The sequence below is a fragment of the Triticum dicoccoides genome, chromosome 3A (genome assembly GCF_002162155.2).
Source record: "Triticum dicoccoides isolate Atlit2015 ecotype Zavitan chromosome 3A, WEW_v2.0, whole genome shotgun sequence".
In the NCBI taxonomy this organism is placed as follows: Eukaryota; Viridiplantae; Streptophyta; class Magnoliopsida; order Poales; family Poaceae; genus Triticum; species Triticum dicoccoides.
In genome coordinates this window covers 4,188,169-4,212,357 of record NC_041384.1, presented here as the reverse complement: position 1 = coordinate 4,212,357, position 24,189 = coordinate 4,188,169, and the positions used below count along the sequence as shown (strand labels likewise).

The 24,189-nt window shown below is 44.7% G+C and overlaps 1 long non-coding RNA gene across 1 annotated transcript; it reads right to left on the bottom strand.

The window, feature by feature from the left end:
- Nucleotides 1-18,530: 18,530 nt before the first annotated feature.
- LOC119270879 lies at nt 18,531-19,528 on the bottom strand. Its single transcript, XR_005134341.1, has 3 exons — nt 19,476-19,528; nt 19,262-19,384; nt 18,531-18,647 (listed from the first exon to the last, which is right to left on the bottom strand). It is a non-coding gene; the product is annotated as an uncharacterized LOC119270879 (long non-coding RNA).
- Between the last annotated feature and the right edge of the window lie 4,661 nt (nt 19,529-24,189).

Here is a 24,189-nt window from a genome sequence, read left to right as displayed (position 1 = left end):
ATGGAAATGTCAAAAAAATAAAACAAAATAAGTTTCTCATGTGATATGTGGTCTAGTTATTGGGAAAATTTGCAAATGTGAATTTTGACTTTATTTGCAAAATCTCTCTGAAATTTGTAAAAATGGGCATAACTTTTGCATACTAACTCGGATGAAAAAGTTTTTTTTATGAAAAATCATCTACCCCGTTAAACATTTGCAAAATCCTCAAAAACCTAATAGAAAAAAGTTACGGGGCTTTTAAGATCTAGAGTGGAAAAAATTGAAAAATATTCAAACAGTGGGCAAACTGTGGTCAAACAATGGTCAAACTAATTATTCTAGAATATTCGTGTTACTAAATAATTATTTTATTTATTTCAATTTCGGTCAAATCTGGTCAAACTGTGGTCAAACTGTGGTCAAACAATGGTCAAACTAATTATTCAAGAAATATTAGTGTTACTAAATAATTATTGTTTTTAAAACAATAGTTTCAAACTCAAACAGTGAAATGTGTCACTTCATGCTCAAGCAAAATTCCTGAAGGTTAATAGGATTGACATCTTACTATTGTCAGGAAAACAACAAGTGCAGGCTCGGAAATGAAGCAGAATAGAACCTGAAAGTTAAGCGTGCTCGGGCTGGAGTAGTGAGAGGGATGGGTGACCGGTCGGGAAGTTAGATGATTTGGAATGAGTGATCCACACTTGAGCAGTTAAGAGAGGTGATTAGAGACTAAATCATCAAATAATTCAGAAAAAATAAAAATAAAAAAACAAATTTTTTTTCCAAAATTTTCAAAAAAAAATTCAAAAAAAAACCTTTAGTACCAGTTGGTAACACCAACCGGTACTAAAGGTCCCCCGTACCAGGGCGCGAGCTCACGCCACGTGGTGGCACTTTAGCGCCGGTTCGTGCCGAACCGGTACTAAAGGGGGGGGGGGCTTTAGTGCCGAAACCTTAGTGCCGGTTCCATAACCGGCACTAAAGGCCCTTACAAACCGGTACTAATGGTCCGTTTTCTACTAGTGCTACCCTCTCATGGGGCCTTGGGGTGGGGAGGAGCTGCCCCTTCTCGGGAAGCCGGTGCGCGATGTCTTTGGACAAGTATCCGGCCTTCCTAAGCTTTTTGACGTCGCCCTCCGTGACGGAGGAGACCTTCCACTTACCTCCTGCTCCGGACATTACTGGAGAAGGTTGAGGTGGGAAGTGCGGGCTTGGGCGCTGGAGCTCGAGTGCACAGGAGATGGATAGGCAAAGGAGGAAGAAGGCGTAGGTAAAAAGGTGGATCCTTGTCCCCTTATATGGGCGGATGCGGTTGTGCGTCCACACCTGCCTAGTAAAACTCGCTTGCCTCCCAAGCGCCGTGATAAGTGTCACGGTTGGATTACCCACATCCGTATTGATGATAATCCCGTAAAGGGGGTACACAATCTCTGCTTTGACAAGACGTGCCAAGGAAACCGCCTCGCAAAACATGCTGAGGTGGAAAAGTAAAAACGATTCGAGTAAAGGACTTGGCCGTAGTGTGATGACGCACTGCGGAATACGTCAGAAGATTTGATTTGTGTTAATATTATTCTCTCTATGGCAATATGTGGAAACTTATTTTGCAGAGCCGGACACTACTCTTGGTGTTCACAATCTTCTACGAAGGACTTGGAGGAGGAACCCGCCTTGCAATGCCGAAGACAATCTACGCGCCGGACTCGTCGTCATTGAAGCCTAGTTCAGGGGCTATTGAGGGAGTCCTGGATTAGGGGGTGTTCGGGTAGCCGGACTATACCTTCAGCCGGACTCCTGGACTATGAAGATGCAAGATTGAAGACTTCGTCCGGTGTCCGGATGGGACTTTCCTTGGCGTGGAAGGCAAGCTTGGCGATGCGGATATTCAAGATCTCCTACCATTGTAACCGACTCTGTGTAACCCTAACCCTATTCGGTGTCTATATAAACCGGAGGGTTGTAGTCCGTAGGCAATCAACCCCATACACAACAATCATACCATAGGCTAGCTTCTAGGGTTTAGCCTCCTTGATCTCGTGGTAGATCTACTCTTCTACTACCCATATCATCAATATTAATCAAGAAGGAGTAGGGTATTACCTCCATCGAGAGGGATCGAACCTGGGTAAAAAACATCGTGTCCCTTGTCTCCTGTTACCATCCGGCCTAGACGCACAGTTCGGGACCCCCTACCCGAGATCCGCCGGTTTTGACACCGACAGTCGTTAAGACCACGGACACGGCTAGACGAGTCCGGCGTAACTATATAATTGTTAAAGGTTTGATGGTTATACACCCCTATACAAGGGGCTCCTCGCATGTAAACAAGCAGCAATAAAGCTGAATTCTTCCCACCTTGAATCATACTTTTTTTACTTAGTATAACATACATTTCGCACGACTACTTTTTCAACCAAGTTCCTCTCTTTTATAGACGAACATCATGCTACACCCATCCAGGATACGGCACAAGGGAGACACAGGCGTAGACGTGTAGCAGGGACCCGTTCCAAGGATTCTTTTCAGATTAAGACCATGCGTAAACCTTTTTCACTGTCTCTTATTGATACACATCCCACGGATTCTCAGTGCAACTGAGAAGGAGGCTGGCGTCTTGGCATGTGGCCACGTCAGAATAATGCATGTACTTGGACACCAGGGGCTTATTACAAAGGGTGCTTTAGCCCGTTTAAAATCACAAAGACCGAATACCTTAGGGAGTGTTCGGCGTCGCGAGTTTGGCCTTATATGCATCAGCTCCGAATCATGTCTTTGGTCAAATGTTGGGTTTGCCCGGCTCCTATGTTTTGCTGCCTTATGTTTCGCTCTATCGGCTAAGGCGGCACCAGGAGAACTACTGCGATTGTGCCCCGGTTCAGCCAGGCGAGCACCTCGGTAAAGAAAGCCGAAAACTGACTATCATGATATAGCGTGAGACTGGTCAACCACTCGATGACCTAGCGGAATCTTTGGGATTCCTCCGCCTAAACGAAGGGCCGTTTCCCGGCCAGGCACACACGCGCCCCGAATTCAGGTGAGCGCGGAGCCACTAGGGGCTATATAGTAGCCCCACTGTCAAACTCCTATGGCTAAGTGAAAGTGATAAAGCATTATAGTCCGATTGCCTAGTTTGCTGCGCTACCACCTCCTTAATGGACCAAGACGTTGGATCAAGTGTGAGAATGCGCCTTCTGCGAACACCCCCGCATTATATGCGTGGGGGCAGAAGCCGACAACTGCCATCTTTCAGGTTATATATTCATATACGTAAACGGTCGCACAGGAGGTATTGTAATTCTTGCAGGCACAAGTATAAAAAGCTTCTACACTTCAGCAAAATATTGTTTTCAATAAGAATACATGTTATTCGAACATAATATCCTTCGAGCACTGCGTCTCTATTGAACGAGCGCCTTCCAGGACTTCTTGAAAGTAGTGCTCGGCAGGTACTCGGCTTTCGTCCGAATCTTGGGCTGCAACGGCGGTAGCCTCCATCTCCGCCCAGTATGTCTTGACACGGGCACGGGCCATCTGCGCACCCTCCACGCATGTCGACCTCTTCATCGCATTGATATATGGCACCGCACCAAGGAACTGCTGCACCAAGCTAAAATAACTGTTCGGCTTTGGCCTTTCCGGCCATAGATAATCCACGACATACCTCATGGAAAGTCCGGATAACCTATTCAACTCGGCCCATTCGGCCAACCGATCAGTCAATGGAAGCGGACGCTCTGGAGAATTGTGACCAGAATAGCTTTTCCACTTCACGATCCATTTGATCTCGGAAGTGTTCGGTCGCATCAGCAGCACTCGCCGCTAAATCCAGATATGCGTCCGCCGAACTCCACATCCAGTCCAACGGAGCATACTAAGGATCTCCGAACTTCATCCGCAGCATAAAGGGCTACCCAGCCGCGATATCTCCGGCTTGACGCAGCTCCTCCTTCATTGCTCTCATCGCAGAATGAGCATCCTTGGCCGCTGTCGTGGCCTTCTCCAGGTCCGTCCACTCCGCCCGGTCTTCCTTTTCAAGAAGCTTGCAGCGGTCAGCAACGTTCTTCAACTTCATAGCCATATCGGCCAAGTCCTCCTTGCTCCGGCAGTGAGCAGCCTGTTCAGCTTTTAGCTCCTCAACCGCCTTTAGGGCAGCCGCGTCGCTTTTCCTGGCTTCTTCTTTCACTCAGGCAAGCTCTGCCCGAAGGTTCTCCATGGCGGCAGCCCCATCTGCGTTAAGCACACACGTTATAAGAAACTGGCATCAAGCTCCTCTTACCAGGTGTCTCCGGAGAAATTACATACCTTGTGCCTCGTCAAGCCGCTTGTTAACAAGCGCGATGTCGGCATCTGCCACGTCAAGTTGCCGCTTTAGCTCGGCAAATTTATCAGTCTAGCTGGCCGCCGGACACTTTGCCACCTACATATGAAGGCGGCAAAATTATACCTGGGACTATGATCCTCTACGTGGCGTCATCTTCGACAGCACCTAGAGTATCAGGGGCTACTATCTATACAGGGCGCATCTTAAAATATGCGGTACTGTCAAAAGATCCTTCAGTACCTCCGACCGTGCACCGGGCGGTGCTGGAGTCACTCGATTGCTTCTTCCAGAAGCCGGACACGGAGGGCTTCGGGTGGACATATGACTACCTTCCGGCCTTTCCGGATCAGGAGAAACCCTCCGCTACGACACCTCAGGGTCGCCTGCCTCATGGGGCGGTATGGTAGGGGGAGGCGTTCCGCTCTCCATCATGTCTGGCAGAAGATACCCCGAAGACGAGCTTTGCTGAGAAGGGCTAAGATCCGAACTACAAGGTAAATTTTCGGTTATTTTCCTCAGAAGTGAAGCAAGGATTGCTCTCATAATTTAACACCCTTTTACTTACGGCTCGGTGGAGGGCTGATCCCCTTGAGGGCATAGTACGGCCGGGGTATCCCCCGGCTCAGGACCCCCTGGCGAAGACTTCTTCCCCCGCTTCGAGATCCTTGTCTCCGGGTCTTCAGAGGCGGTCCTCTTCTTCCCCTGAGGAGAGGAATTTTCGATTCCTCCCTTCGGGACCACCTCCTCTATGGAGGCAGTAGCTTCCTTGTTCCCCCCTTCGTTTTCTTCTAACGGCGCGACCTCCAGCATCCTGGTTAACACGACATCTGGTGAGCTCTCTAGAAGGGGTTCGGACACCTGATTAACTTCGCCTTCTCTATCCACTCCTGGTTCAAAAGCAGCTCTTTTAAAGGCGATGTTGCGATAAAGGAACAGATAGCGTGTCCGGGCACAGGGCTACTTATTAGGTATCAGGACGATTGCAGCTCAGACCTGCATCCTAAGTGGAATCCGGACACATTACTTGTGGTCCGAAGAACAATTTGTACATCTCCACGGGCGTCATGCCAAGAAAATGTTGAAGAGCTCGCGGTCCCTACGGATTGAATTCCCACAGGTGGAGGGGGCGACGTTTGCAGGGCAGAACTCGGCGAATTAGCACAACCTGCATCACCACGACCAGACTGACATCTATCTCCAAGAGGTCTCGGATGCGGCTCTGCAATATGGGAACGTCCTTTGCCGGCCCCCGGTCTAGTCCCTTGCTGACCCATGACATTAGTTGTGGCGGGGGACCCGAGCGAAAAATAGGCAGGGCCACCCACTTGGTACCCCTAGGAGCTGTGATATAAAACCACTCTTGTTGCCAAAAGCTGGACTCGTCTGGGAAAGAGCCCTTGGGCCATGGGGCGTTAGAATTCTTGCTTATTATGGCGCCTCCGCACTCTGCTTGCCATCCCTCGACCGTCTTCGGCTCCACCTTGATGGTCTTGAGCCATAATCCGAAGTGAGGGGTAATATGGAGGAAAGCTTCGCACACGACTTTGAACGATGAGATGTGGAGGATAGACTCTAGAGCTAAGTCGTGGAAGTCCAGTCCTTTTGCATGTTAAGCCTAGCCCTCAGAGGAAGTGAGAAACAAACACGACGCTCTCACCAGGCTTGGGAGTGGGGATAACCTGCCCTTGAGCCGGTAGCCTATGCGGGATTTCGCCGGTCAAGTACCAGGCCTCCCTTAGCTTTATTATGTCTTCCTCCATGACGGAGGAAGGCATCCATCGACCTTGGAGGTTGGATCCGGACATGATTGAAGGTCCGAAGCGCCTAAATCTGAAGCTTCGGGTGTTGGAACTCGAGGTAGGAGGCGGATTCGATTGAGATCGAGAGAAAAAGTAGGGCCTTGGTCTCTTTATAAAGAGGTGGAAGACGAGAGCCCTCCATGTGATCGTTTTGGACTTACCTTCGATCGAGGAGACATCCCAACAGGCACGATCGGGTTACCCACGCCCGTATTGATGAGAACCCCATGATAAGGGGACACGATCTCTGCTTTGAAAAGACGTGCTAAGGAAACCACCTCGCAAAACGCGCTGAGGTGGGGCAGTAAAAAATTAAGGCTTGGTTGTGGTGTGATGTCATGCTACAGAGTACGTCGGCAGATTAGATTTATGAAAATATTACTCTCTCTACGGTGGTATGTGGAACTTGTTTTGCAGAGCCGGACACGATCCTCGTGTTCAACATCTTCTATGAAGTATTCCGAGGAGGAACCCACCTTGCAATGCCGAAGACAATCTGCGCAGCGGACTCATCGTCGTTGAAGCCTGGTTCAGGGGCTACTGAGGGAGTCCTGGATAAATGGGTATCCGGACATCCGGACTATAACCTTTGGCCGGACTGTTGGACTATGAAGATACAAGATTGAAGACTTCGTCCCATGTCCGGATGGGACTATCCTCGACGTGGAAGGCAAGCTTGGCAATACGGATATGTAGATCTCCTTCCTTGTAACCCACTCTGTGTAACCCTAGCCCCCTCCGGTGTCTATATAAACCGGAGGGTTAGTCCGTAGGACACAATAACAACACTCATACCATAGGCTAGCTTCTTGGGTTTAGCCTCTCTGATCTCGTGGTAGATCTACTCTTGTACTACCGATATCATCAATATTAATCAAGCAGGAGTAGGGTTTTACCTCCATCGAGAGGGCCCAAACCTGGGTAAAAACATCGTGTCCCTTGTCTCCTGTTACCATCCGCCTAGACGCACAGTTCGGGACCCCCTACCCGAGATCCGCCAGTTTTGACACCGACAACTAGGTCCAGTTGGTCATTCCACTTTGCGCTACATTACAGAAGGAATGATTGAGAAGCTTTACAGTGTATTATTAGACACCGGTGACATGACTAGTCTGCAGAGACCATTGGCAATTTAACAACACGTGGAGTGCCTCCACGATCATAGGCATTACATATTTTGAATGGGAAAAGCTTGTCAAAGTTTAATCATCGATGTTAGCAAGAAGCGACAGGACTCCACGATCATAGGCATTACATATTTTGAATGGGAAAAGCTTGTCAAAGTTTAATCATTGATGTTATCAAGAAGACGTTAGTTTAATATATTGGAATTGGAAAACCTTGTCAAAATTTGCTCATTGATGTTAGCCAGAATACATGCATTTGATATTTTTGAGTGGGATGCCCTTGTTGTGAGCAGCGTCGAGTGTTTTTTCCTATTCCTGTGTTCAGTTTAGAAGTAAATAGTTACTCTACTGAGATATTCCTATGTTAAGAGTTTGTTATGAATATTGTCTATGTAATGTCAGGCCTTGTGTTTGATTGCAAAGTTGAGCTTGGAATGTTGTGGCATGCGACATCACGATCTGTTCACCGTGCCTCCTGAGAATAATGCTTCGTATTGTTTTGCATGTCGATCTATTGCCGGTGATTTGCTTGTTAATAAGATCGTCCTCTTCTGTTGTTTCCGTGCTTAAGAAGTTCATCGTCTGATGTTTCATTCATAGCCTATACGACAAGTCGGGTAGGTTAGACGTGAAACCATATGATCTTCCGACCAACTCATGATATTAGGCCGTGATTGGATCGTCGTTTTCCAACCAAAACCGCTTGTAAATTAAAGCAGATGGTCTCGGGCGAAGGCGCTTGGTTGGTCGATTTCGCCTAGTAAAATATCGGAAGTACTTGACACATGAGAAAAACGCTGAACGACACTCGGACAATTGCTAATCCAGCCGTTAGCTGCTGTTTCAGCCTTGCCCATGGATGGCATGATACACACGCCGTGCATGTATTGTCTGGTAATGTCGTCCATATAGCAGTGCTCGTAAAATATACACTGGTCTCTTAAATTACACGCGTAACCCGCTGGTTTTACTTACATACCTTGGGCCCTCGGTTTCATTACGCCTGTATTTTACGTGTTGTTTTCGATGACGAGTAAATTACACTTGTATGTTAATACAAGTTTGAAATAAACCAGAGCTCCCAAGCGCGGCCTTACCGTTTCATGCCGTCTCAGTTTCTCGAAGGTGATCATAGGTGTCTGATGATCCTGGCTTCCTGAATGAGTAGCGGGCGCTGTATCATACCATCCGTAGGGCCCGCGAGGCCCTCTCCGTTGTCCTTCGAGTTGTTGCGCTCGCCGTGGCGCCGAGCATTGTTACCATCGTCAACGAACATGAGGATTCAGGAGATGACTTTATTTTGACTGGATGACACTAGGGACCCACTAGGGCCATAGCCGTACGTACGCAAGTGCCTCCTTATTATGTACAACTATATTTTTTTTGCTTTCTCCTGGTTTCTTGACATCACGGTCCCACACCATTGTCAACCTATGTAGTCAATATAAATGAGAGAATTGCACAAGGTGCGGACGATAGCTGGGACCAAGCAGCTCGAGCAGTATTTGTGTTTTTGAGGCGTGAGGACTGCAGAGTTTTTCTTGGCGATGATTTTGTTGTTGTTCAGAGGAGAGCAGGGTATTAACTGGGCGGGCTGTGGCCCGTCTAGCCCAGGCTAGATATCCAGCCTAGATACTAATTTTTTTAAGATGAAAATGTCTAGCCCAGCTATACGTCTTTTTGAGGAATACCCAGGCAAGGTCAACTTCTTATTCTCCGCCCCGCTGGGCTGCAAATCTTTCCTAGGAGGGATGCATTAGGCTTAACAGGAAAATGGGCTTTAAAAAATAATAAATGGGATGTAATTATAAAAACTGGGCAGTAACTATAAAAAAATGCTCCAAACACAAAATTAGTTTATAAAAGACTTCCATCAGACGTGGACTGTATGTGGAGAGGCTGACAGCTGGGTCCACGGCCGCAGCAAGAAAGTGCCTCCTTATTACGTGCAAAATAATTATTCCTCCACCTGACAGCGGGGACCCACCGGACGGGCCACCGTATTCCGCCCCCTGACTGCTGGGACCCACCAGCTACATCTTCTCATGCAAGGAAGTGCATGACAGTCGGGACCCACCTGGTCGAAGCGTGCGTAGCATTGTCATTCTGGTCACGAACGTGTATGTACATATATACTGGTCGATGTAGAGGCGCGCACATATCGTAGTAGAGGCGGGCAGGGTGCAAGAAAGAAAATACGGCCACGTATGTGTACATACGGGCGGGGTCTCGACCGCCTACTCGCGCATACGTAAGGCGAGGGCTCGTGTACATGGCCGGGTCGGAACGGAGAAACAGCGTCGTCGTCGTGTTCATGGGGAGGCAATGGAATGCGTCGTGTTCATGGGGAGGCAACGGAATGCGTCGCATTCATCGGGGGGGGGGCTTGGACGGAACAGGCCATGGAAACGAGGCCTGGCGTACTGCAGAATGGAGGAAACGGCCTTGTGTTCGACCGGCCACGTTCGAAACGGGATCCTGTTCATCGGGAGGGGTCTGGCGTGCCGCAAAACGGAGGAAACGGACCTCCTATGGTCGAAACGGGGGTCCTGTTGATCGGCAGGGGTGTGGCGTACCGCAAAACAAAGGAAACAGACCTCCTATGGTCGAAACGGGGGTTTTGTTGATCGGGAGGGGTGTGGCGTACTGCAAAACGGACGAAACAGACTTGTGTTGGAGCGCTACGGTCGAAACGGGGATCCTGTTCACACTACAAGAAATATGTCAACTTATGACCACCACTATTGGTCACTGAAAGGTCACAAATTTCCATTTATGACCTTTTTGTGACCAAAAACATAAGGTCAAAAGCTGGTGTTCGCACACGAACACGTCACCGTGTACCCTCGACGCCGGGGGTGATGCACCGCAGCTCACGTCGAAGGAGACCTGCCGGAAGCGCGGTATGCAAGACAATCCGGCGGGCGCTTTTGAGGACCCGAAACCCCACACGCCTGGGAGGGACCCCGTCAGGGCGCGTAGCGGCTGTGGGCTGCCCTAGGTCGACCTGATCGCCCCTAGGGCCTCGAGGTTCGCCGCCCTACAATGAAGAAGAACGAACGAAGAACGAGGAAGAAGAAGAACAAGGGAGAAGGAAAAGTAAAGGTAAAATATGTAGATAGATTTGTTCGATTGTGTGTTGTTTCAATCGGCCGTCACCCCCAACATATATAAGAGGCGGCTGGACTTCCCGTACAAGAAAAGGACTAAAAATTCCGTCCAAAACATCAAAAACCCTAACCTAACTCGGATAGGAATCTTTGGCAATTTCCGGATCAATCTCGGTCTCACCGATTGGTTTGCTTCGGTCCCACCGAGTGAACGTGGTCAACTTTCTGTAACTTTCTGGATCAATCTCGGTCTTACCGATTAGTTTGCTTCGGTCCTACCGAGTCAACATTGCGAACTCTCTGTTAAATTTTCGGACAAACTCGGTCTCACCGATCAAATCAACTCGGTCGGTCCGAAATGACTCTGCAGCTTTTGTTTCTGACCTTATTTTGCCTTCACAGGTTGCATACGAACTCGGATTAAGACGATTTTTATATCAAAATCAATCGTTTCGACGAGACGCACAACTTTCATGTTGAAACAGATTCCACCAGAGGCCATCTTGATTGAGTTTTATGCCTTTCTTTACTCTGGTGTCAACATGAGCATCTCTGAACTTGTCATAACTTTTGAGTCCGAGCTCCGTTTTAGACTATCTTGATATCCATCTTGATCTTCTCGAAGAGAAACATTCCAAGGTGACTTCCAATCATAAGTTTGAATTGTTCTTGATCTAATCTATGCTAATTTTATGACTGTGCCAATTTTGAGCGTCAACACATGCCCCCCTGTTTTTCGGCATAGCTAGCGTGCCGAAAAATAACTTGTACCATGTTGGTTCTAAGGACGATGTCAACACTCCATCGGCCATTTTCCTCGGGACGATAATAAGGTATCAGCCATGTTTGTGCTAAGGGCAACAGTCATATATCGGCCACTGCCCACTTAGGCTTCTTGCCACACACTTGGGTGGTATTTCTTCAAGTACTTGCCATTGAGAGCTCGTGGTAACAGTGCCCCTTGTAAGGATTCCACCAAATAAGAGTTTCCGGGAACTATTCTTGCAATTCTAAAAGGACCTTCCCAACTTGGAGACCACTTCCCGAATTTTCTGTCTCTTGAACCAATCGGGAGAATTACTTTCCAGACGAGATCGCCAACTTGAAAATTGTTCAACTTAACCTTCTTATTGTAAGCCCTTGCTACCCTCAACTTGTCCCTCTCTATGGCCTTCAAAGCAGCCAAACGTTTTTCAGCAACCTCATCAATATTGTCCATCATCAAGTTATAAAAGTCTACTGCCGATAAATCATTTTGTTTGGCTATTCTCAAAGCATTCAAATTCACTTCCACCGGTAAAACAGCCTCTTGACCGTATACTAGCTCATATGGAGTCACCTTCGTAGCACCATGCCTTGAGATCCTATGTGCCCACAAAGCTTCAGACAACAACTCATGCCATCTCCCTGGATTATCCTCAATCTTCTTCTTGATGAGCTTGATTAATTTTTTTTTGCTAGACTCAGCTTGTCCATTGGCTTGGGCATAATATGGAGAGGAATTGAGAAATTTTATGTTATAAGATTCGGCAAATTCTCTAACTTGATGTGACATGAAAGAGGAGCCTTGATCTGTAGTCAATGTTTGAGGAATGCCGAATCTATGAATAATGTGCTCGGTTATGAATTTAATCACCTCCGTATGTGTCATTTTCTTGAGAGGTACTGCTTCAGACCACTTAGTGAAATAATCGGTTGCCACCAATACGAACCGATGCCCCTTTGAGGAAGACGGATGAATTTGTCCAATAAAGTCTAAACCCCATCCTCTGAAAGGCCACGGCTTGATAATGGGATGTAACATAGCAGCAGGAGCCAACTGAATATCACCAAATTTTTGACAAGCTTCACACCCTTTGTAATATCTGAAGCAATCATTAATCATAGTCGGCCAATAAAATCCAGCACGTCGTAGCAACTATTTCATCTTGGGAGCCGATTGATGAGTGCCACAAATACCTTCATGGACCTCCCCCATAGCAATTCTCGCTTGGTCCTCGTCCAAGCACTTTAGACGAACATCATCAACCGTTCGGCGATAGAGATCATCATCTCTCATTGTATACTTGAAAGCCATCCACCGAACAGCCCTGTCCACCCTTCTACTAGGATCACGTAAGTAAGCAACTATGGGCTTCCTCCAGTCGGAATTGTCACCTGCACTAGATTTTTTTTAATGACCGAATCAGTGGGTTCTGGTTCGGCCTCTTCTATACTGGTAAGACAAGGCATCGGACTTTGAGAAATATGAAACATGCCATGATCAACATGGTATCCAGATGCTTGCTGTGCCAACTCATTTGCTTTCCAGTTGTCATGTCTAGATATATGTGCAACGCTAAAACAATCCAAAGTAGAGATTATATCTAGACATTAAGTGATTCATCCAAACACTGAAAGACTTTGGATATTTGCTGCACCACTAGTAACGAATCACCATAAGCCTCAATGTATGTAACACCTATATCAAGTAACATCTCTAGGCCGAATAACAATGCTTCATATTCGGCTTGATTGTTTGTGCAAAAATATTCCAAGCGGCATGATGCTTCAAAAACAGCACCATGAGGAGATATGTAAACAATACCAACACCTTGGCCATTGCTATAAACTGAACCATCAAAATATAATCTCCACGGTACTAATGAGACAAGGTTTATATCAATGTCATACTTGTCATCAACCCGATGTTCAACAATAAATTTAGCAATGATTTGGCCTTTCATGGATTTTAGAGATTCATAAGCCAAATCATATTCAATCAAAGCATAAGCCCACTTGCCAATTCTACCACTAAGAATTGGCCTATGCAACATGTATTTAATGACATTGGTTTGACAAGCTACTATACAAGCACTCCGTACTAAATAATGTCTCAATTTTGTGCAAGCATAATATAAGCATCGACATAGTTTCTCAATAAATGTATACCTTGTCTCGCTCTCCAATCAAACTAAGGACGATGTTAGAATACTACACTCGCCATGCATTGACATACTCTTGGGATGATAGATAAATATCGGCCATTACCATGTAAACTTCATTCAAAGCACATATAGCCGAAATAAACAAATGAAATGACAAATCAAGTATTTCGGCCCTTTGGATCAGCAACAAACTTGTAGCTAATCAAATGTATAGTGACTTGGTAATACCCTCTCATGACGTAAGAAATTATATTGCATCCATGGATTAAAATAATCCCATCGAGGGTTACCAATCATACCCGATGACGAATTCCATGGCATAGGCGTTAACGGTATAGTTGAAGAATATGGATAATGTGTAGACCAAAGATGTTGAAACCTTTGGCTTGGTCCTTCATAGTTTTTACTCTTTTCCTTCACTTTTGCCGCACTTCTTGTAATGGAGGCTTGCACATAATTCTTATTTTGAGCAATTCCTTTGGGAACCCATGCCATGTTCCTTTCTTCAAGTTCTTGTGCACTAATTTGTGTAATTCCCTCTTTTGCCAATACGATAAGCCGAGTGGGCATCTCGGCTGTGATTCTGTTTTGACCAATGGCAATTCCTTCTTGACCTTGTGCACTCTCAACTTTTTTTCTTCAGATTTGGCACTTTGACTCTCAATAATTGGTTGCTTCGTCTCATTGCCTTTTGTAGCCAATGTCAACACTTTAATTGGCTCTTTATTATTTGAGATCAAATCTGCGGTAGCACACTTGCGACCATCTCTTTTCACGCGGTAGACTTGCTTGACCACCTCTTTCTTCATCCTTGAGCTCTGGACCGATTCCTTATGATTGAAACGGTCTTTAACATATGATTGTTCAGATATTGATCTTCTCGGAGCTGCATAATATTGGTGAGATGATCTAAAATGAGATGGAGAATGTGCCCTTGTATCATACATGTCCCATGATGGATATGGATCTATATGAGCATAGGGAGGCATCCACGGCATTGACATTGGCGGCCCAAAATAAGGATATGAATATGTTGCATTAAAATTCTCACTTTGCCAACACCGATCCTCATATTTGCGCCTTGGGGGTGATCTTGGTTTCTTTGCCTGATTGGGCCGATAAGCATTCTTCTCTTCACTCTTCTTTTGATATTTCTCCAATAGTTCAGTGAAGGTGATTTTTGATCTTTTACACTTGCGCTTATTTCGGCCTTTGTTTTCTTTTGGTTTGCTTTCATCGATCGTTGGATTTGCTTGCTGCCCCCCCCAGTCCTTGGCGTCTCCATTGTAGCTTCGATGAAATTCTCATCCTCAAGATTATGTTCATTATGCTCTTCAACAATTTCTTTACTTGAAAGCTTGATCCCATCACCTGCAGTTTTTACCTTCTCTTTAAATGGATCGGCTTGAAGCAGTCGATGCAAAAACTTTTTGCCATCGGGACCAATCGGAATAGACTGGTCATCTCTTGGTGTTTGAACAAACTTCAATCGTCCTTTTTCAATGGCCGATTTAACTATTTGACGAAACATGTTGCAATCCTCAAAATTATGCTTGGACGAATCATGCAACTTACAATACATTCGTCCTTGGATTGATGGCTTAACATGGTGATCAAGAATGTTAATGTAATTATTTTTCAGCAACAAATCAAATATTTGATCACACATGCTTGAATTGAAGGTATACTTCTTGTTTTCTAGCCGATCTTGCTGTGAGAACGGCTTTGGAATTAAGCAAACGAATGGTTCAGATTTTGCATCACACCATTCGGCTATGCATTGTGTTTTGCACTCTATCTCTGATGTCTTTGGGTAAGATATTATACTAGCATCGATTTTCTCAACAGAATTTAATATTGGCTTTAAATTTCTAAAACGGAAATAGTTAGAACACACATGTCTCAATTGAGACCAAGTGCAAGCCAAGTATGAAATAAGCAAATCTACCCAAATAGATATGAACTTTAGATAAAGCAACGGGGAAAGCTTTGGCTGTAATAATAAGTCACTACCGGTCTTTATAAACGGCGTAATGGGTTGACCGATATGCTCAATAACAACTTTATTGCTAGCAAGTAAATTACCCTTCTTCATTGGTCTTTCAAAATTACTTATGAGGATTTTTCAAATAGATGCATCAACAATAAAGTCCTGACCAAATCTGAAAATAGGTAAATTACTTGCTAAACATACCTCTTCAAATATGTTGGGAGAGCACGATGGTGGTGTGACTTGAACAATATCTTGCTCCGCCTTTGGATGGCTCCCCAACGCCTCTTCATCATCTTTTTCTTGATTCCGTGCATCATTACATTGAAAAAATTTGTCAGCCAAACTTTGTTCGGCTACTTGTTCTTGTCCTTGAAGTTCATCAATTTCTCTGGCACGAAACTCATAGGGCAGGAAGTAGCTTCCATTAACTTTGGAAAAATCAAGTATGGTCGCTTTGCTAGGCTTGCCATGCCCTTTCTCAATAATGCTTGCCTCTTTGCATTTGATGGATTCAGAATATATACTTCTTGATTCGGCTCTTTTAACTGGAGCACTTTCATGTTCTGAATCATCTTTCTTTACATTGCTTCTACCAATTGTCAATGCTTCTTTCACTTGAGCCAATTCTGTTTCTTTTTGTTTCTGGCGGCGAGCGGCAAAATTGGCTTTAATCTTTTTCTCAATTTCAGCCCACTTCGGATACGATTGCTCCCCAATGCTTTTACATTCTTTCGGCAATGGCACATGGGTGTTGCCGAAACTTTGCAATTGTGTAGGGGCTGTATAATATGATGTAGTACTAGGTGAAGGCATATGCATTGTTGTAAAACCATATTTTTGCTCGCCAATCTTATTAATTGGCAAAGATTCATCTTCTTGCAAAACTCTAGCTTTTATTGCGGCATAATCAGGAAATAGCCCTTTTTCATGTTGTTCAAGGCAAATAGCACTAATCCTCTTATTCTGGGCTAAACTCTTCAATGCAGCCACCACTACCTCATCTTCTACAATATTTGGCACAACCGCTCCTGTAAAATTTACATTTATTCGGCTATGACCTGAAAGGTGTGAAGCCGAATTTTGAGCATCTACAATTGTGTATGGTGCCGAAAAATTACTAACATGAGGTGTAGCATAGGACGGTTGAGAGTAACTGGCCGAATAGCTAGCAGTAGCATGGCCAATTCTCCCATCCATCGGCAAGGTTGTATTCACATATTCCAAATTAGGTGCCGATGAATAAAAAGGCGAAACACTTTCTTGTATGCTATTGGAAATTTTAACATGAGGTGTTTCAAATTGATTAACCAAACCCATCATGTTGTTCATTGGCATATGGAATTGTGGGGTTGCCGATGCATGAGAGTTTGGATACATATGTTGTACATTGCTAAAATCATAAGAATTTGAAGCATGAAGATTGCTTTGCATCGGCCCTTGCGCATAATTAGATGCATGATTGATAAAACTAGGGCTAGCCGATACATTATGCTCATTAGGTGATTCAGCAACAACATATGGATTATTTGCATCTACAAAGGGGAATTGGGTATTCATATTACCTTTGTAGATTGCAGCAACTTGATGACGATCTCTTCGTAGCAAGAACGGGCTGGAGACCGTTCAAAGCTTCGATCCCAGCGGTGTCGCCAAAAAGTGTGTTCGCACACGAACACGTCACCGTGTACCCTCGACGCCGGGGGTGATGCACCACAGCTCACGTCGAAGGAGACCTGCCGGAAGCGCGGTATGCAAGACAATCCGGCGGGCGCTTTTGAGGACTCGAAACCCCACACGCCCGGGAGGGACCCCGTCAGGGCGCGTAGCGGCTATGGGCTGCCCTAGGTCGACCTGATCGCCCCTAGGGCCTCGAGGTTCGCCGCCCTACAATGAAGAAGAACGAACGAAGAACGAGGAAGAAGAAGAACAAGGGAGAAGGAAAAGTAAAGGTAAAAGATGTAGATAGATTTGTTCGATTGTGTGTTGTTTCAATCGGCCGTCACCCCCAACATATATAAGAGGCGGCTGGACTTCCCGTACAAGAAAAGGACTAAAAACTATGTCCAAAACATCAAAAACCCTAACCTAACTCGGATAGGAATCTTTGGCAATTTCCGGATCAATCTCGGTCTCACCGATTGGTTTGCTTCGGTCCCACCGAGTGAACGTGGTCAACTTTCTGTAACTTTCTGGATCAATCTCGGTCTTACCGATTAGTTTGCTTCGGTCCTACCGAGTCAACATTGCCAACTATCTGTTAAATTTTCGGACAAACTCGGTCTCACCGATCAAATCAACTCGGTCGGTCCGAAATGACTCTGCAGCTTTTGTTTCTGACCTTGTTTTGCCTTCACAGGTTGCATACGAACTCGGATTAAGACGATTTTTATATCAAAATCAATCGTTTCGACGAGACGCACAACTTTAATGTTGAAACAGATTCCACCAGAGGCCATCTTGATTGAGTTTTATGCCTTTCTTTACTCTGGTGTCAACATGAGCATCTCTGAACTTGTCATAACTTTTGAGTCCGAGCTCCGTTTTAGACTATCTTGATATCCATCTTGATCTTCTCGAAGAGAGACATTCCAAGGTGACTTCCAATCATAAGTTTGAATTGTTCTTGATATAACCTATGCTAATTTTATGACTGTGCCAATTTTGAGCGTCAACAGCTGGCCGTCGTAAACTGACTATAGCGACCATTCTTCTGGAATGGTCGCAAACGTTTATGACCAAAATACGTCTACTGTGGCGTTTTGGTCACTAGAAACCTCCCCAGGCCACGTAGGCATCTAGCGTGGCAATCTGACGTGGCACAAGATTCAGCCCGGTCCAATTCGATTTTCTACATGGGCCTAGCCCATTAATTCAGCCTTTCTATATATTTTTTTCGTGTCAATTTTTGGTCGATTTCATGGGCCTAGCCCAACATTATAGCCTTTTTATCTTTGGGCCGTAGCCTTTGTTTCTCTTTTTTAATATATGCCAATTGTCAAATTCTGGTAAGTGGGTCCCAAATGTGACGTTCTAGTTTGTGGGACCCTACTGTCAAGGTCATGTTCTTTCATATTTCAATATGCAAATACAGAAAACAGACACAATATTTCAAATAACAGCAGGAAGCAATCTGCTACATCATATAACATACATAAAAATGTGATCAGCATCAAGTTTATAATTAGATAACACACATACAGCCCAAGTCTATCACAGGAGCCCTACAAGTTCTGCTACATCATATAACACACAAATAGGATCAGCTCCCAGAACTAGCACACGTACAAGTTCTGCTACAAGGAGTTCGTTACTCCCAGAACTAGCTCAATGAGGTAAAACTATGCTTCATCCAACTTCTTTGTCCTGAATGAAATGCCAGCATCTGCACATTGTAGAACAAAATGTTTAGGGACAAAATAAAAGTAAATCGAACAGCAAAGTATCAAAAAAACCAAAGTATTAAAAACTGCAGTAATTTACTCGTAGTTGGCAGGTACACAATACCATGGTTTTAATATAAAATACAGAGCAAGTGTTTGGCTACAACATAGAATGCTGTAAAATTTGTTTTAGAATCCAGGCATGTCAAATTTTAAGCACCAGCAGAATAGATCTAACAAACCAGACCATGATCATCATGCGCATCAGGATTTATGGTTCTAGCAAAACAGTAAAGAGATGGACTTACACGCATCAAGCATACCAGCTACTACATCACCATTCTCGTGACCACAGACATCACCATTCACTAATAATTCCCATTGGGAGATCAAACTATGCATCCAACAAGCTACAACAACAGGGAATGCAGAAAAATTTATGACCCAAGATGACGAATCAACTCGGTACATCTCAGTTTGAACAACCACGACGAGACAAATCTGCACATAGGAGCAGCGTCGTTCGTGGCATCCACATGAGGTCGCGCAACATCAAGAACATGGCGCATGACAGCAATAGACCTAGAGATCTAGGACAGAGGGAGGGGGAGCTTACACTTGCGAATGCGGCCGGGTAGAGGTGGAAGCTGCGGCGGCCGCAACGGATGCAGAATTGAAGAGGGTCCTCATGTAGCAGTAGCAGCAGCAGCATGAAGAATTGAAGACCGACCAACAGAGCCTCCAATGCAAACAGAGAGGCATGAGGAAACTGAATCCAATCACATCAAATCAAATCGAGCTGCTGCACCTTGACGTTGAGGAAAACAAACCTCATCTCATGTCATCTCAGGGAGGAATAAGAAGAAAAATATATGGCTGCTGCTCCATGACCATGACCTTGAATTGTTGCTGCTGCACAAGATCGAGGAAGAAGAAGACTTGCAAAAAAATCAATAACTAGCAATGTACAAGCATGAATTCATGGAAGGACGAATGCAAGGCCAAACATCCAGCATACTGTTTCTTAATGCGCCAACTACTTAAAAAACCATGGAAGTTCTAACCATATTAAATTAAATTAAATTAAAGGACAAAGTGAAGTCATGATGAATTGATAGTTCCATCTTATAAAGCTTTCTGTTTAGCATATCCTAAATCATAGTCTATCTACCAATATATGAATTCTTTAGTTTTCAGAACCGAGGCTCACATATTTGTGCTGATTTGTACACAGCCAAGAAAAACTTCTTACAAATAAATTCATGGAAGCATATCATCCTTTCAGTCCCTCACCCATCTCCTAGTAGTATTACAGACAAACTAAATTTTACATAGGGAGGTTCAGATTATCTTCATTGTATTTTTAGTATTTTTTTTACTTGAGACAAACTAAATGCTAACATCAATGACAACAAGACTTGAACAAAAATAGCTATTGAAGAAACATGTTTATAAGATAGAATGAAAATGATTTACACCACAACATATAGTTCACATGTACTGGAGCTAGAGACTACAGAACACACATAATCACACATATGCGAACAGGGTACTACTCAATGTTTCAGGTTACACTATTAAACAAAATTATACAAGCGACTAGACTAGTATCACAGATCTACAGAGTAGTACTAAACAACTAAAAATAAATAGTAGAAGTAACTAGTACAGGGAGCAAGTACTCTTAAAATCCGAATCTTACAGACTTATACAATACCGGGAAATTCAGAGAAGAAAGGGAGAAAGAGAGATTGCAGGAGGAGGTCGAGGATTATGCAAATTAACTTTGTCGAGACTTATACAACATGAATACAAATTCACAAGTTATTTGCATTTTTATTCAGAACTATGTAACACCATTTACATTACTTTCACAACAGAAACAAGAAACTTTGGTGCATTGTAAAAAAAATATGCACGCAGAGGTTGTAAAAAAAATATGTGTACATCTAGCCAAGCTCCATCATGATGTACTACGGCGTGATGTCCATGCTGAGGTTGTTCTTGGCGAAGAAGTCATGCTAGATGGCCGTCACGTCGGCCACCACAAAGTTGACGCCGTAGTGCTTGCTAGAGAAGAAAATAACAAGTCAGTATACATATTATATCTGTCAAAAGAAGGACCAATATCAATCAGACCCTTTAATTTTAGAAAACATGGTTTCATTTGATGGTTATTGGAGTAGCAGCTTTGGTTTGCACTATAAGGAACCTGTAATATCAATTTCTAACTTTCTAACAGTGAATTGGATCCTCAGGTGGTGTTGGGTGTACTAGACAAAATGCTACACCCGTGGACTCCGTCTGCTGAATATGATGAAGTTCTACCAACAAGTTCGTCCTCTCTGTACTTTCTTTTAGTTTCCAAATGGATCAAGAAATCAATGTTGTGACTCATCTATACGGAAAGGATCCTACGTAAAAAGCTACTGTTCCATGCATGGAGAGATCGGCAACCATTTATACATTCCTATCTCTGAACTAAGAATCGGTACAACATGTGGATGTCTGTCTGACAGAAGAACAAAATGCAGACTCCACTGCTCTGCTCCAGCGACTCCATCTTGCTCGTACTGAGCAGATCAAAGTGCATTTACATATCATTTTTCCTATCTTCAGTTCACTACAGACCATTGCCTTTCTGTAAAAAAAGTATCATGCATATGAGTTAGTCATGTGAACTTTCACTATGTAAGGCCTTAATGACACAGTCATAAGCAGGAACCCACTGTGAACTTTCAGTATGAAACATTGACTCAACGATGTGCATCAGCCTGAAATGAATATCTATCACAAGAGTAGTAGCGTTTAGTATACACTAAAACTTATGCATATCCATGGGAAGGGTCTAGTTCTGAATGTTCTGTCCACAAGAACAACATTGATGGAAATATGAAAATAAAGCAATTTCTACTGCTAATCCGTGACTTCACATTGTATTCCTACTAGATAACACACACCCAAGGATCATTCATCATGGCACCCGAGCACCAGCAGTTTCATTGTAGCACACTTACAGATCAAGCAGCAATAAGTCCATCCACTCGAGCTCTGGGAAGGCATGGCGCCGGTGCTGGCTCCGGCTCCAAGCGACCTCCGCACCACCGGCCGCCGTTCGGGCAGGGCACTCCTGATCAAATCGAGGGAACGACCATGGAAGCATCAAATTCTACGCGGCGGCAGCGGCCAAGAGTGAGAAAAAAAGCAGTGGGAACAGAGCGTGGACCTGGGCACGGTGACCGTGCAGCCGTCGTTGGGCGTGCGGAAACTGCAGGCGGTCGTGACGGACCGCATCGGCGTCGCGCCGCAGCAGAACTCGGCGTCGCTAGCTAGACCCCGCCGCCAGCGCCGCGTGCCGCTCGACGACGGCGCCGACCTCGCCGCCGCCGTCCTCGTCGGGATAGACTGCTACGTCCTCGCCGGGATCGAGCGTGGGAGGGAGCGACGGCAAGTGAGTCGAGCGGGAGAGAGAGGAGGGGATGAGGGGCCGCAAACGGCGGCTACGCGGAGGACGAGGAGGGGCCGCAGACGGCGGCTGCGGCGCAACTGGGTGGCGGAGACGAGGGGGGATGGATCGTAGTGGGTCAGGGTGGGCGGTGGATCTGGCCGTGGATCGATGGGATGCCGCAAGAGCGAGGAAGGAGAAGTGAGCGAGGGGAATTGGAAGTGCAAGGAGAGAAAGAAAGGAGGCGGGGGGGGCGGGGGGGTGGGTGGAAAATGTCCATGAGGACAGACCTAGGGTTTCGGCTCGGGTGGGTTTGGGCCGTTGGATCCGGAAGCATCCGACGGTGGTTGATGCGTGATCCGCGTGATATGCTCATGGTCCAATCAGAACACAGCAAACCATTTGATGACCTTTGACCATATAAATTGGTCGTGATCGATTCAAGATAGAATATTTCATTTCATTTTTCAATGCTCAAAATGAGTTTTTTTGTGAAAGTCCTATCAAATATTTGTTCAAATAATATCATATTTTGCACAAGTTTACATCTTGGATTTGAAAACAATATTGACAAAGGGAGTTTTTATTTCCTTTGCATCAAAAATCGATTTTCCATTTATCGAGTGCCCAAAATGAGTTTTTTTGTGAAGGACCTATAATATATTTGTGACCAAATGGTTAGGTTTCAAAAGTTTTTACCCAGATCTGGTGAAAAAGACAAATTAGGGCGAACACTCATCGTTTACGGCATGGACTACCAGGGTATCTAATCCTGTTCGCTCCCCATGCTTTCGCACCCCAGCGTTAGTAGGGACCCAGAGAGCTGCCTTCGCTTTTGGCGTTCCTTCGTAGATCTACGGATTTCACCCCTACACACGAAATTCCACTCTCCTCTGTCTCGGAGTTATACGGTGTCCGGCTGGACTTTTGTCCTCTTTCGCTATAAACACTACAACAATAGAAGCACCCTTCTAGAGATAAGAGTAGCAAATGTTTTGAGGCACTGATGGAAGCATGCTAGCGTTCGTGTCAAGGAGCGATGCGAGCGGTCCAATTGCACATCAATAGCAGCTGCTTTTATCTCCGCATTCACTAAACGAAATGTTGAACCCATGTTGGCCTCTTATTCGTAGGATCGGTCCAAAGCGCGACTGAGTTGACGTTGATAGACTTGTGCGTGCTCTGCCGCTCGTAACCTTTTTTTTCTCCCATCGATCAAATCGAGGAGGTCAAGTTTCGAGAGCAGAGCCTCTCGCTTCTGATTATCAGTCATATCGTCGTCGAGCAGAACGCGCAGGGAAGGAATCGTCGAGTTCACTGGGAAGAATGGTTTCCACCGATTTAATTGGAAACGTGTCAAATTTGAACTGTAGCTGCCTTATAGTTTGCTCTTTATTTTTTCCAAAAATCATTTCTAGGTACATAAGTATCTATTTAATTAGAGAAATATCAAAAAAATTCCAAGATTCAACCTCTTGCTAGGAATGGTCATTCCCGCCGTTTTGACCACATTTTGAAACGGGCATAAAAAATTCAAAAAAAAAACAAAAAATTGGGAAACCTTCGCATTGTGTCATTATATGTGGCCAAGTTCCCAGGAAAAATAACAAACTTGTAATACGATAATTATTTTAAAAAAGTGTTCTCGGAAACGAGCTATCACATGTGGAGATCAATGGCTTTCAAGACAAATGATCAATCTTATGGCCACATTCATGGCATAGTTTGTTCAAATGATCTCATATTGTGCACAAGGGTGCATATTGGAATGGCAAACAATATTTCATAAGGAAGTTTTCATTTTCTTTGGACGAAAAAACTATTTTCCATTTTTTGAGTGTCCAAAAGGGGGTTGTTTTGTGAAGGACCTACCAAATAATTGTTGCAAAATTGTACCAAATCAATTTTCTAAAATACTAGGACATATTTAATGCACAATTGACCAAATGGTTGGGTGTAAAAAATTTTGATCCTCCTCTCGTGAAAAAGACAAATTTTCGCCGATTCAGTTGGAAGCGCGTTAAATTTGAACTGTAGCTGCCTTATAGTTTGCTCTTTATTTTTTCCAAAAATCATTTATAGGTACATAAGTATCTATT